Source organism: Bolinopsis microptera, chromosome 9 (assembly GCF_026151205.1).
Source record: "Bolinopsis microptera isolate Bmic1 chromosome 9, MBARI_Bmic_1.0, whole genome shotgun sequence".
Taxonomy (NCBI): Eukaryota; Metazoa; Ctenophora; class Tentaculata; order Lobata; family Bolinopsidae; genus Bolinopsis; species Bolinopsis microptera.
This window is the reverse complement of record NC_087080.1, coordinates 9,964,401-9,977,822: the sequence shown is the minus strand read 5'-3', so window position 1 is coordinate 9,977,822 and position 13,422 is coordinate 9,964,401. Positions and strand designations below refer to the sequence as shown.

At 39.5% G+C, this 13,422-nt stretch overlaps 1 protein-coding gene and 2 long non-coding RNA genes across 3 annotated transcripts in view; 2 read left to right on the top strand and 1 right to left on the bottom strand.

Annotated features, from left to right (window-relative positions):
• Positions 1–13,422, bottom strand: part of LOC134820871 (uncharacterized) — a 1,079,557-nt gene that overhangs the window by 258,952 nt on the left and 807,183 nt on the right. The window lies entirely within an intron of this gene.
• The window catches only part of LOC134820887 (uncharacterized), a 507,687-nt gene that overhangs the window by 88,428 nt on the left and 405,837 nt on the right, over positions 1–13,422 (top strand). The gene's annotated exons all lie outside the window — the stretch shown is intronic.
• Positions 2,102–4,158, top strand: LOC134821230 (uncharacterized). Its single transcript, XR_010160997.1, has 3 exons — positions 2,102–2,210; positions 3,402–3,500; positions 3,734–4,158. It is a non-coding gene; the product is annotated as an uncharacterized LOC134821230 (long non-coding RNA).

The following is a 13,422-nucleotide window of genomic DNA, read 5'->3' as shown; positions in this document are numbered from 1 at the left end:
TGACCTAATAACTCAACAACCTGATGTCTGAAGACTTTAAAACCGTGCTCTACCCCACTCAATGTGATGATTCTGACCGTATTAATGCCCAAGGTGAGCGCTTAGCTCCAATCAGAAGCTGAGATATCTTGAAATAAGTGCATCAATCGCTACTCGTGAGAGCATAAAAATGAGATCTGACCTAATAACTCAACAACCTGATGTCTGAAGACTTTAAAACCGTGCTCTACCCCACTCAATGTGATGATTCTGACCATTTTTATACCCAAGGTGAGCGCTTAGCTCCAATCAGAAGCTGAGATATCTTGAAATAAGTGCACCAATCGCTACTCGCGAGAGCGTAAAAATAGGATCTGACCTAATAACTCAACAACCTGAAGTCTGAAGACTTTAAAACCATGCTCTACCCCACTCAATGTGATGATTCTGACCGTTTTAATGCCCAATATGAGCGCTTAGATCCAATCAGAAGCTGAGATATCTTGAAATAAGTGCATCAATCGCTACTCGCGAGAGCATAAAAATGAGATCTGACCTAATAACTCAGCAACCTGAAGTCTGAAGACTTTAAAACCATACTCTACCCCACTCATTGTGATGATTCTGACCATTTTAATGACCAATATGAGCGCTTAGATCCAATTAGAAGCTGAGATATCTTGAAATAAGTGCATCAATCGCTACTCTTGAAAGCATAAAAATGAGATCTGACCTAATAACTCAACAACCTGATGTCTGAAGACTTTAAAACCGTGCTCTACCCCACTCAATGTGATGATTCTGACCGTATTAATGCCCAAGGTGAGCGCTTAGCTCCAATCAGAAGCTGAGATATCTTGAAATAAGTGCATCAATCGCTACTCGTGAGAGCATAAAAATGAGATCTGACCTAATAACTCAACAACCTGATGTCTGAAGACTTTAAAACCGTGCTCTACCCCACTCAATGTGATGATTCTGACCGCATTAATGCCCAAGGTGAGCGCTTAGCTCCAATCAGAAGCTGAGATATCTTGAAATAAGTGCACCAATCGCTACTCGCGAGAGCGTAAAAAATGGAATCTGACCTAATAACTCAACAACCTGAAGTCTGAAGACTTTAAAACCATGCTCTACCCCACTCAATACGATGATTTTGACCATTTTAATGCCCAAGATGAGCGCTTAGCTCCAATCAGAAGCTGAGATATCTTGAAATAAGTGCACCAATCGCTACTCGCGAGAGCGTAAAAAATGGAATCTGACCTAATAACTCAACAACCTGAAGTCTGAAGACTTTAAAACCATGCTCTACCCCACTCAATACGATGATTTTGACCATTTTAATGCCCAAGATGAGCGCTTAGCTCCAATCAGAAGCTGAGATATCTTGAAATAAGTGTAATAATTGTTACTCACGAGACTGCTAATATAGTAAAATTGGATCTTTGGCGATTTCTCAAAAACTAAGTCTCTTAGGCCTTAAGTATCTTCATAGCACTAATATAAACCTGCATCTTAGGCACATTTTGGTTCATAATTGAGGTCTGTATCTCAATCAGAAGCTGAGATAATTTATGGTGGGGGTCGCGATATGGGTGCGGTCAAAAAGGGCGTGATTCCGAGAAATGCCCCACTGGTGAAAAAGTGTACCCGAGTAATTAGTGTTATTTAGGGTCATATAAATCGGATTACATCGAGAAACTCCGCGGACGTCCCAATGTGTGCGGGACTTTTGCCAGTTACCTGATTAATTCTATTCCTATATGCCAAGCGATATGATAAACTTGATAATGTATTAATAGGTAAAGCATCGACTATTATGAACAACCTTAACATCGCGATATTTACTGTCGTTATTAAATTCTCCTGTCTGGTTTCCGGAGGATTTATAAACAGTGAAGGTAAGACAATTCAATAGTTGTAGAATTTCTAGTAATCAATTGGGGGGGGGGGGGGGGGGGGGGGCGCTTAATTGAGCTCACTATTCAAGAAAGTTGGTCATCATTCTAATTTAATTATAATCATCAGGTACATATAAGATGTTTATAACATTGATCTACTAGTACCAGTTTTTAAAATTGGCGCAGACACCATCACCAGTCTCTGTGCCTCAATAAAATAATATTCCGCAGGTTCGTGTGAAGACAAAACAGGAAGACAGTATGGTGTTGGGGAAACTTGGTACGCAGACTCATGTTTACTATGCAAATGTGTTGCTGACAAGACAGGTAAGGATCTAATTTGTATTCAATTAGCCGGGTAAAGGACTCAGCGCAAAAATTATGGTTAGGTTGAGAAACATTTTTCATACCCCCACCCTGATTTGTCACGCCGAGGTTTGCTTCGTGGTTGTCTTATCCATAGCGAGGGATTTGTATGAGAGAGAGATATAGCACCGGCAGGGACACCTTATAGAATGATTGTACTTGCAGTAGTTTAGCACCTGCATGGTGACTTCCTCTTCGACCAGTGATGAATGTGAATGCGATACTATTGTCTTCCATCTTCCAGTATTTACACCTAATACCTAGTGGGCCGCGTATTTACCATTCACATCTGATCGTCTCAGGTACTCCACTTACAAGTTACAAGTGTAAGTAAACAGTGTAAGTAAAGTGTAGAGTGTAAAGAGTGTAAGTATAGAGTGTCAGTGAAGAGACTCAGCAAGACTCACGTCTCTCATTAAGAGAACCACCCCGATTAGCAACATAATAATAAATGTGCATTACGTTTTATAGTTTCAAAACTTTCCACGTAGTAATTCCTGAACCTGAAAATCTGTTAAAATTTACTGAACTTCAACTGTAAGTGTAAATGTTACTGATTAGTATTCCCGGAACGAAAAATTTTCAAAGCTTTCATAAAAAACATTTTTCTCCACGTTTCATTCAATTTGATCTATTTTGGTAAAATATATATTTTTCGAAATTTTTTCTAAAAACATTTCGCACTGGGCGGAGCTCAGTCTGTCATTTTTGACAGTCTGAAAGATTTTCGACGTTTCTCTAAAAACTGCTTTTCTCCGTTTTTAAATCAATTCCGATCTTCTTCAGAGACAATAAGAATTTTTTGGTTATTAGCTAATTGGGTAATTATCCAATTAACTGATTATCTGAGTGAAAACTGTTTAAGAAAGTGTTTCTCGTTGAACATTTAGACACCCTTAATTAATCTGCAACTTTCTACGATGTCCACAACTAAAGATATTTGACAAACAAGAAATGTGGTAAAAATGGCCATATCATACGTGAGATGTTTAATAAGTTTTTCAGGGCATCTAATGGAACTCTAAAACGTAAAAATTCCTAGAAAGCTTCTCGTGTTAGCAACTCCATTTTTTAGACGGATTTGTCTGTACTAATTATAAATTATGGATCAGATTACATTATAACTGGTTTGTGAACCTGTTGTTTTGACAGGACGAAAAGACGTTGAATGTGACAGATTGGCATGTGACGAGACCAATGAATGTGAACCCGATAAACTGATCAAAACTCCGGATCAGTGCTGCCCAGTCTGTAAGTCCTCGTGAGATTTAGGATTTATTTATTGTTCGAAATATTGCGATTGGATGAATCAGTTCCAAGTTAATGTACATTATCCGCCCTTCTTTATTCATTGTGAAACGGTTTATCTAATTTCTGGAGGGTACAACAATGTACTACTTGTAATCAACATTCAACACATGCTGCCAAACTTTAATGAACAATAAATATAATAAAACAGAGATTTAAACAGACCACACCCTCAGGTACTCAAACCCGTGAACCACATGACGGCTGTTCTGAGGATGTTCCCGCAGTAACTTGTATTTCGGACCCTTGTCTCACAGCAAAATGTGAAAACAATCCCGATGCTCAATGTGTAGTTGATAAATGCGGGGAATGTACGGCGAGGTTCTACGATGTGACGGGAGCCATGATATTAGACTGCCATAACGGTAGGTTATATTTTATTAAATATTTTAAAATTCTTGATCTAACAGCAGCAGGTTTTTTGACTGATGAACGTTATTTGTAATTGTAGTAGATATAGGATGATTTTCGTTTCTATCACATAACTGTTACTTTACAGTAAGAAATACGTTATTGTTAACATAATAATAATAATAATTAGTGGAGGCCACTGGTTAGTTAATAAATAGCGATGCTAGAACTTGGTGGGCGACAAATACTGAGTACTAACCTACTAATACAGTATACACCCACGAGCACCATTGGTTTTGAAAGGGGCAACCTCAAAAAAAAATTAAAAAAATTATAAAAAAAATAAAAAAATAAATAAACAATAAAAAAATAATAAAAAATTAATAACAGTACATTAGATTGTTTAATATAATAAACTGATAATTGATTTACCCCTCAGGTAACACAACAAAGAATGGAACATGTGTAACAGTAGCTGGCAACAAGATATGCAATGTAACACTAGTCACGTGGACACCACGTGTGAGTGAGACAGGAGCAATATTTGCTATGATAGTACCTGTCCTATACCCTGTGGTAGTGTTGCTTATTATTGTTATTGTAGGTTACACCCCCTGGACAGTTATTAAGGACTCGTACAGGAGAAACACTCGTCTATTGTACGCTAAGAAACATTTAGGGAGTGCCCAGTATGAGAAGATTAAAGGAGAGTTGCTTGTGACAGGACTTAAAGTGAAGTTTTTAAACAAAAAAGAGACAGATTACAAAGATATAGAAGATAATTTATTGAAAGAGGAAATAAGTATTAAGGAGATGGAAGTAACAAAAGGTGATGTTAAAGAATCTATAAAACGTAGACAGATTTTCTTCGGATGTATAACTTTACCATTAAGTTGTGCACATAAACTTTTAATTTTACAGCTTATTATTTTACCAATATTTAAAATATTCTGGGATATGGTGGACGTTATCTTTGACACGTATTATTTTTATAAACTAGAGCGTGGTGAGTTAATAGATCCCTTAATTTACAGAAATACTCACGTTAATAATAGTATATTAGGATTTGCATGTTTAGGTGCTATTAAAAGTATAATAGTTGCTTTCTGTTATATTAGTGTTTTGGAGAGTAACAAGAATGAGAGGGAGAAACACTACAATGTGGTGTTATTAACATTGTTAGCTGTATCTATTAAATTATTGTTAGAAGATGCACCTGAGTTAATATTAGAATACTTTTATGTAGATAAATTTATTATAAATAACCCTCCTTGGTTTCTGGTAGCCAAGGACGTTGTTACTGCCTTAATTTATATTTTACCGGTTATAAAGATATTAAAGTCAGGTTTTAATGATTTTAAGTTAATTAAAGAAAGTGAAGAATACGGCAGTTTGGCATATTTATTTTACATTGCAGCAACACTAGCAAGAGGATTTATTAGTTTTGCTATGATATTTAGAATAGTTGGAATGATTATCCAGTACATGGGTAGTACTGTTAATGCAGAATGTTTTGTTGTATTCGATAATGCGTTACAGCAGACACCTTTCGCATTGGGTTGTTTAAACTGGTGCGATTATACAGTACTGGTTCTTATTTGTTTAACTTTATTATCGTCAATACCACCAGTTATCATCTTTATATATTTTTTCGTTAAATAGTAAGTATTTACATTGATTAATAATTATAGTCACGCTAATAATAACGGGCAAGTTTCCATAAACGATATTTTATGATCGGCGCCGATAATCGCTTATTGAGCGCTTTTTCGGCGCTTTTTTAAAAAAAAAACCGTTTACAATCGCTTTTTTTACGATTATAAACGGTTCAAAAAAAATCGCTTATAATCGACTATAATTGGTGTCATAATTCAAAAAAGCGCTTTTTTTGAATTTAAAAGCGCTTATAAGCGCTTTTAAGCGCTTACTAGCGTCGCTGAGCGATTTGAAAGCGGTTTTCCAGTAGGATTGGCGCCAAAAACGGGTGGATAAGCGGTTGGCCGGATAAGCGATTCGTAGGCGCTTTTTTGAACCATTTATAAGCGATTATAAGCGCTTATAATTGGGGTGCAATTTAGCTGTTTGTAAAGCGCAAATAAAGCGCTTATAAGCGCTTTTAAAATTGAGTCAGGAAAACGCTATATTACATCTTATAACCGCTTATAATCGATTATAAGCGTTTTTTTAGAAATCGCTTATTACGGCTAATTCATCGCTATTTCACCGCTTTTACCGCTTTTCCTATCATCCATGGCCAGGTGAGCAGGAATTAAAAAGCGCTTATAAGCGCTTTTTCGATGCTGCCCCTATCCTGGTCGGAACGGGGTAGTGCCCGGAATTTAAAAGCGCTTATAAGCGATTTCTCAATTCCCCTTAACCTGGTTGGAACTTTCATGTGCTTTTCTGAGCAACCTGGGGTGCACCGGCAGAGTCAGGATTTGAAAGCGCTTATAGGCGCTTATGATCGCTTTTCTACCACTTTTCCTATCACCCATGGCATGGGTTGGCAAGAATTATAAAGCGCTTATAAGCGTTTTTCAATGCTGCCCCTTAGCTGGTCGGGACGGGGGAGTGCCCGGAATTTAAAAGCGCTTATAAGCGCTTTTTCAATGCCGCCCCTAACCTCGTCGGAATTTAAAAGCGCTTATAAGCGCAATTCCCCTTAACCTGGTCGGAACTGGAGAGTGCCCACTTGCATGTGCTTTTCTGAGCAACCTGGGGTGCACCGGCAGAGTCAGGATTTAAAAGCGCTTATGATCGCTTTTCTACCACTTTTCCTATCACCCATGGCCTGGTTGGCAAGAATTAGAAAGCGCTTATAAGCGCTTTTTCAATGCTGCCACTAACCTGGTCGGAACGGGGGAGTGCCCGGAATTAAAAAGCGCTCATAAGCGCTTTTTAAATGCTGCCTCTAACCTGGTCGGAACTGGAAATCAGAGTGCCCGCTTATCAGTGCTTTTCTGAGCAACCTGGGGTACACGGCAGAGTCAGGATTTAAAAGCGCTTATGATCGCTTTTCTACCGCTTTTCCTATCACCTATGGCCTGGTTGGCAAGAATTAGAAAGCGCTTATAAGCGCTTTTTCAATGCTGCCACTAACCTGGTCGGAACGGGGGAGTGCCCGGAATTAAAAAGCGCTCATAAGCGCTTTTTAAATGCTGCCCCTAACCTGGTCGGAACTGGAAATCAGAGTGCCCGCTTATAAGTGCTTTTCTGAGCAACCTGGGGTACACGGCAGAGTCAGGATTTAAAAGCGCTTATGATCGCTTTTCTACCGCTTTTCCTATCACCCATGGCCTGGTTGGCAAGAATTAGAAAGCGCTTATAAGCGCTTTTTCAATGCTGCCACTAACCTGGTCGGAACGGGGGAGTGCCCGGAATTAAAAAGCGCTCATTAGCGCTTTTTTAATGCTGCGCTTATAAGCGATTTCTCAATTCCCCTTAACCTGGTCAGAACTGGAAATCAGTGTGCCCGCTTATAGATTAGTTATAAGTGCTTTTCTGTGCAACCTGGGGTCACCGGCAGAATCAGGATTTAAAAGCGCTTATAGGTGCTTATGATCGCTTTTCTACCGCTTCTACTAAATCGCTCGCCCAAATTTTAAGGAAATTCTTGTGAAAAGGCCCTTTGGGGCATGAAAGTGATCTAGATCGGTGTATTTTTGGACGCTGATTCTGAATCACCCCCCATGACGTAGGGTTAAAATGCTTCCCTGGAGAGTTATGTGCAAAAATCCGTTTTGGTCACGTGACAGGCTAGTAATATACGAATTCGATTGTTTAGGGCCCGGGTTAGGGTTAGGCTTGTGGTAAGGGTTATGGTTAACTTCGGGGCTATGGTTAGGGTTAGGGTTGGGATTAGGATTTATGTAAAACCGTTTTGTACGGCTGCAAAACCATAAAAACCAAAGTCACGTGAAATGTTTGGGCGAGCGAATTAGTAAAAGCCGAGTTGGACTCCAATATATGGAACAAATATTTTACGAGTGTCACCCGTCAATTCTCGCAATCACATTCAACATTACGTTTCGCTAGTTTGGTAAAAATTCACCACTAGACTGGGCCTCGCCAAGCTGTGAATTGAAAGATTGACATCGCATTGTGAGTCAATATTTTATTTTGTCTCATGTTAGTTCATGCTGTAAAATGGGCATATCAGCTTGTTAATGTTTACCGATTACCGCGCAATTGTTTATAATTTACTTATGACTATGTCACGACGCGACCTGAATGATACAAATAGACCCAATACCCATGGTTAACAGGTGATACTCTTAATTGACGGATGTTACTCGTCTAAAGTAGCGCGCGCCGCTTTCTTCTCGAAATGCCACGATGGCACGTGCTATGTCGGGCCAGACCAGTAACATGTAACATGCAATGGTCAAGTGATACTCTTAAAATATTTATCACAAATATAAGCAATTAGACCGGCGACAATTAAGTGTCTTGCATGCTTATAAATACGTTTTGCATGGTATAAATACGTCTTGTATGGTTATAAACACACAAACTTATGGTTATAACTATATATAATACAGCCATGAGGGGTGATTCGGAATTGAAGCGTCCTTGTAGGTTAATAACCTACCAGGGCGCGCGCCGAGTTGGACTCGTCGACGTTGACCATTGTTAATGATCTGGCCCGGCGCGCGCTACTTCGTAGCACTTGCCATCGACTTCGAGAAGAAAGCGGCGCGTGCTACTTCGAATAAATTTAGACGAGTAACATCCGTCAATCGTCGACGGTCCTAATCACAGTGCTGGCAAGCACGAGCGGTGTCTTTATTGGGGGTATACTGTGTACCCCCTTTACTATTGTACCCCCTTTACTATTATAACCCCTTTGGTACTCGTCGGAAGCCTCTTTCGTGCACGCGAAGCGTGCACTCCGGCCGGAGGCGGCGGCCGAAGGCCGCCGCCTCCGGCAGGAGTTTTTCAGGCATTAAGACTCATCGGAAGTCGTTCAGCAGATTTATTTTTAGTTCAAAACATTCTAATTTGATGTCAAAGATGACAGGAATAAAAATAGTTATGTTGAGATTTTTAAGAAATTTGCATAAAATAGTAAAAATACTCGCCAGCACTGTTATACGAAATTCGGTAAAAAACCCAAAATCGCCATATTCAGGTGCCCTAAAAACCATGTTAAAATTGAGTTAGAGATCTGAAATTTTTCGGGGCGTCTAGACGTTGACCAAATCGACTGCAAAAAAAGTTTCAGGTTTCAGGAGCATCGGGAAGTGGGTTTTCTAGAACCCCTGTTTTACGATAGATTGTCGTGATACATATATACATATATATATATATTCAGGGATAGACGCTTTGCCAGTCAATTGTAGCCTGTATTTAATTGTCCATAGATTCAAAAGTATAAAAGATACAGCCATTTCCGACCACAGGTCTTGCAAATAATTGTTTATACTTTAGTTTACATTGTATAAAAAAATTATATGACGTCATAAACACCCCTTGATGACGTCATCAAGTTAACCGTTTTTAAAACTTGATTTTTGACAAAGTAATAACTTTTAAAATTAATTTTAAACCATTAAGGAGTAATTTTATTCAAAATCTGAGGAAATTTTCACCTTAGATAATTGTTCAAGCATTCTGAAAATCTACCGGAAAGTTTTTCTAGCTTGCTCCTTCATAAAGATATTCGTCATTGAAGTTTGTGCTTTTTTGAAGAATTATTTTATAAAAACGTCAATTTTGCGATTTAGTATTCTCTGGTGTTGGGCCATGCCTTGGGTTGTGGAGCTCAGTTCTGCTTCCTATAGGTATAAATTGTGTCATAGGCTAGTTTTAAAGTTGAAAATCAAAAAGTTGCACACGTTGGGACACGCCCAAATTGATAGAAAATCGCTAAAATCACTGAAAATTGCTGTTTTCGTCATTTTCTGTCAACTTTAGAGTGCCGTTGTGATTACAGTTCTTCTTAAAATACTTTGAAACTTTGCATGCTTATCAAGCTATATATAAAACAATTACATGCAAAAATTTACGGCGATTCAATATTGGATGCGCACGCAACGTCTGCTCAAAGTTTGCACGTGCGAAAGGTGAGAATTTTGCTCATTCGTGATTTCCAACAAATTCTGCTTTGCCACGACAGTTTAATGTCATTATATATGAATTTAATGCCAACTTGAATGAGCATAAAGTGGCATATTCAGTCAGTGATCGACCGATATGCTTACCTAAACACAAGGAAATGTTTTTAAAGGAAAAATTTCGAAATTGTTGAAATCACCTCCTTATTAATATTAATGAAGTTATGAGTTTACATTTCGGCTTTGTAAAGTACCCTGACATTATAATCAAAAACAGATGATATTTGACCAAAACCCATAATCATGGGTAGAGTGGAGCGCTGCCAGTGTCTCTCTTTCCCAAACAAAAGGCAATGATATCAATTTGAATGACCGTTATCAAATGCAAAATGATACCGAGAATGAAATCGGTCGCTCGCTTTTCCCACTCATTCATGGCTTACGAATTGTAATAAGTTTCGATTTATAACATGTAATCTATTTCAATTGTAAATGAATGGGAAAAGCGAGCGACCGATTTCATTCTCGGTATCATTTTGCATTTGATAACGGTCATTCAAATTGATATCATTGCCTTTTGTTTGGGAAAGAGAGACACTGGCAGCGCTCCACTCTACCCATGATTATGGGTTTTGGTCAAATATTTGAAACAAATATATTATGAGTATCACCCGTTAAAAGCGTCCAAAATCTATACTAATTTTATCATAATTTAAAGCATTTTTAATTATTATTGTATTATTACTCTGTATTTAGTATGTATGCACGACGCGTACCTTAACCCAAACCCTAACATGAGCCCTAAACAATCGAAATCATGTTTTACTAGCCTGTCACGTGACTAAAACGGTTTTTGCCCATGTAACTCTCCAGGGAAATATTTTTACCCTACGTCATGGCGGGTGATTCGGGATCAGCGTCCAAAAATACACCAATTTAGATCAATGTCATACCCAAAGGCCTTTTCACAAGAATTTTCTTAAAATTTGGGCGAGCGATTTCGTAGGAGCGATTCAAACGCGCAATCTGGCGCGGTTTATTTGTTGCAGTTTTACTATCTAATAACCAAATTTTACAAGCTATCTCAGCACGCCTGCACGCGCACGGCTTTACTAGCGTATAACTATATACACATTACTTTTTTCCTATTGGTACTCAGCGTGCACTTGTTTTTATGTCCACGATTGATTATGAACAAGTACGTGAATGCTGGTCACGCACACACTAACTTTCAATGAGCACCGCACTTTTTTCAGACGTCGTGATTCGCTCAGCCCGACTAGAGATTCCTTGGAATGACATAAACAGGCCTGTCATACTCGTTGACAGACTGAGCGTGGCCAAGCGCAATAATTCAATTTCATATACTATCTTTTTCTTTTGCAAGTTCTGAATGTGAAGTGTGTATGACTGACATGACGCAGCGCGCATCGACCGCCACCAGGACAACCACCACCATTAACAACATATAAATAAACGCTTGCAAGCGCTTTACAATTTCTGACAATTATTGTGGGAGAACTTTGCTAGGGGGTGCACCATAAAAATAAACTTGCTCGGTGCTCGGATTTAAAAAATTTTTGTACCATTGTTTTCTAGAGACTGTGAGAATTTTCACAATACCAAGTTTGTCATACCTTTTTAGAAAAATCAGTGAGTTTCGCCTAGGTGCCATATTTGATAGTGCGCGGCTTTTGGAGCAAAATTAGCTGTAAAAGTCGCGTAATTTGACCAAATTTGACCAAATTCGTTGATTTTTGTCGTATTATTTGGATATATCTTCAGTTCCTTGAATGAGAAAAACCAGCAATAAAAAGTTATTGTAATCGCTTATAACTTATAACCGCTTTTCAAATCCTTAGGGGCAGCATTAAAAAAGCGCTTATAAGCGCTTTCTAATTCCTGCCAACCAGCCCATGGGTGATGGGAAAAGCGGTAGATAAGCGATCATAAGCGCCTACAAGCGCTTTTAAATCCTGACTCTGCCGGTGCACCCCAGTTTGCTCAGAAAAGCACATACGAGTGGGCACTCTCCAGTTCCGACCAGGTTGAAGGGAATTGAGAAATCGCTTATAACTATAAGCGCTTTTAAATTCCGGGCACTCCCCCGTTCCGACCAGGTTAGGGGCAGCATTGAAAAAGTGCTTATAAGCGCCTTTTAATTCCGGGCACTCCCCCGTTGCGACCAGGTTAGTGGCAGCATTGAAAAAGCGCTTATAAGCGCTTTCTAATTCCTGCCAACCAGGCCATGGGCGATAGGAAAAGCGGTAGAAAAGCGATCATAAGCGCCTATAAGCGCTTTTAAATCCTGACTCTGCCGGTGCACCCCAGGTTGCACAGAAAAGCACTTATAAGCGGGCACTCTGATTTCTAGTTCCGACCAGGTTAAGGGGAATTGAGAAATCGCTTATAAGCGCTTATTAATTCCAGGCACTCCCCCGTTCCGACCAGGTTAGGGGCAGCATTGAAAAAACGCTTATAAGCGCTTTATAATTCTTGCCAACCAGGCCATGGGTGATGGGAAAAGCGGTAGAAAAGCAATCATAAGCGCCTATAAGCGCTTTTAAATCCTGACTCTGCCGGTGCACCCCAGGTTGCTCAGAAAAGCACATGCAAGTGGGCACTCTCCAGTTCCGACCAGGTTGAAGAGAATTGAGAAATCGTTTATAAGCGCTTTTTAATTCCGGGCACACCCCCGTTCCGACCAGGTTAGTGGCAGCATTGAAAAAGCGCTTATAAGCGCTTTCTAATTCCTGCCAACCAGGCCATGGGCGATAGGAAAAGCGGTAGAAAAGCGATCATAAGCGCTTTTTAATCCTGACTCTGCCGGTGCACCCCAGGTTGCTCAGAAAAGCACTTATAAGCGGGCACTCTGATTTCCAGTTCCGACCAGGTTAGGGGCAGCATTTAAAAAGCGCTTATGAGCGCTTTTTTATTCCGGGCACTCCCCCGTTCCGACCAGGTAAGGGGCAGCATTGAAAAACGCTTATAAGCGCTTTATAATTCTTGCCAACCCATGCCATGGGTGATAGGAAAAGTGGTAGAAAAGCGATCATAAGCGCCTATAAGCGCTTTAAATCCTGACTCTGCCGGTGCACCCCAGGTTGCTCAGAAAAGCACATGAAAGTTCCAACCAGGTTAAGGGGAATTGAGAAATCGCTTATAAGCGCTTTTAAATTCCGGGCACTACCCCGTTCCGACCAGGATAGGGGCAGCATCGAAAAAGCGCTTATAAGCGCTTTTTAATTCCTGCTCACCTGGCCATGGATGATAGGAAAAGCGGTAAAAGCGGTGAAATAGCGATGAATTAGCCGTAATAAGCGATTTCTAAAAAAACGCTTATAATCGATTATAAGCGGTTATAAGATGTAATATAGCGTTTTCCTGACTCAATTTTAAAAGCGCTTATAAGCGCTTTATTTGCGCTTTACAAACAGCTAAATTGCACCCCAATTATA